Consider the following 2,156-nt stretch of genomic DNA (forward strand, 5'->3'; position numbering starts at 1 on the left):
GTTGTAAATTTGCAAAAAATAAAAAAAAATCTGAGATTAATTTCAATTATGTTGAAAAGTTGTAAATTTGCGATAAAAAAACTAATTTTTTTATGATTAAAGGCAAACATTTTTGAGTTTTAAACAAAATATAACACAAATTTACAAGAGAAAAATTCTTAAATTTATCAAAATAAAGTTTTCACGAATGGCTAAAGGGCGATTCAACTTATATTTTTACTACCATGAACATTTTTAATCTGGTCTAGTTTAAAAACAAACTTACATAGACACTTCAAACCTGGACTAGATTATTCTACACTGATTGCAGAATATACCAAGTGTGTGTGTGTTGTTGTTGTTGTTGTTTTGTGCAACATATTTAATTTGTGAAACCTAAATGTAGGATGATTTCAGCACTTCTTATGCATTTTATAGACAAATTGAACAATGCCAGAATTATGACTGAAACAATAAGTAATTAAGTGAACTTTATTTATACCTTTCACATACACAATCATCACAGAGTGCTGAACAGAAAAAGACCAATTGTTTTAAAATGATTCATTGGCTTTTTTGTTGAAATTGGTGGTATTGCTAAATAGAGTTTTGAAAATAGTTTTTCTCTGTACATGGTTAGTTTGGATTCAGTACAATTCAGTTTATTTATATAGTGCCAAGTCACAATAATTGTTGTCTCAGGGCACTTTACACAAAAATAAATAAATCTTAAAAAAAGCCAGCAGATTGTGTTGAATCGTCACTTCATCACAGTCTACTGAGCAGCACATTGGTGAGAGGGGAAAGGACTGGTAAATGGTAAATGGACTGTACTTGTATAGCGCCTTTCTACCCAAACACAACACTCAAAGCCCTTCACACTACAACCTGTGTCCTCATTTACCCATTCACACAGCACTATACTAGATCTACAAAGATAACATGTAGAATCAAGGGCATCAATTTAGGTCTACCATTGGGGAGGTTATGCTCTAAAATCCTGCACGTCATTTTCAGCAATTATGCTTAAACGTACATATATGACATCGTGAATTTTTTAATCAGGTCAAAGTTATCTAAAGACAACAAGAGAGTTGCATCTGTCTATTTAACTAGTTAATTGATCTTGTGTTTAAGCAGATGATGTCATTTTCTTGAGGGGGTTATACTGACTGGATCAAATTATTGTCATAACCCCCCTGCAAATGATGCCTTTGTGTACAATCATCTATGGAGACTAATCAGAGCCAATCACGTTCATACACTGATGGGACACACATCAGAGGCATTAGGGGTGAATTGTCTTGCCCAAAGACACAACAACTGAGACAGATGGAATGGGGGATTGAACCAGCAACCTTCCGGTTCCAGGATGACTCCCTAAACCACTCTGCCAAAGCCACCCCAAGGGAGTAAGCCTTGGCTGCAGACCGTGGCATGGGGCGGGGTCGGATAACAGGCGGGGTCGGACGTCTGACCCCGCCCTCAACTCTAAAATTAACCAACCCCAGATGCTAAATACTAAAATTAACCACGCCCAATTTTTTAAGCCTCCTTAAACTTCCCTACAAGCCATGACCACACCCATCGGACGTTCGACCCCGTCTAGTATCCTGATCCGCAGTCTGCAGCCGGGGGTACTTGCCCCAAGGAGGAAAAACTCCATTTTTACAAGAAGAAACCTCCAGCAGAACCAGACTCAAGACAGGCGGCCATCTGCCTCGACCAGCTAGGTTTGTGATCTTTAATATAAAATGGAGTTTGGTTGTTTATCAAAATTAAAAATTTAAATTCTGTTCAGAATTTGACAGAGAGCCAGTGAAGAGAAGCTACAGCTGGAGAAACGTGAATGCTCCTACACTGAAAAAAATTGAGGAGTGGTATTTATTTAGACATTTTCAAGTGAAAATCACAGACTTTCTACGTGGAAAAAGTTGCCTAGCTTAATCTAAGTTAATTGTACTTATTAGTAAACTGTGCTTTTAAGAAACATGCTCAAGTCAATTTTACTGGCACATTTTTTCCAGTGTGTAGTCCTGTTTGGCTAGTAAATTTTACTTAACCCAAACTTTTTATTAGGTCACAAAACTTTTGTAAAAAGAAGTGTACTTTCTGTGTTTTTTAAAGTAATATATTTCAGCAATTTTTAGTCAAAAATGTAACTCTCACAACTTTTC

The sequence above is a fragment of the Austrofundulus limnaeus genome, unplaced genomic scaffold, assembly GCF_001266775.1.
Source record: "Austrofundulus limnaeus strain Quisiro unplaced genomic scaffold, Austrofundulus_limnaeus-1.0 Scaffold332, whole genome shotgun sequence".
Lineage (NCBI taxonomy): Eukaryota > Metazoa > Chordata > Actinopteri > Cyprinodontiformes > Rivulidae > Austrofundulus > Austrofundulus limnaeus.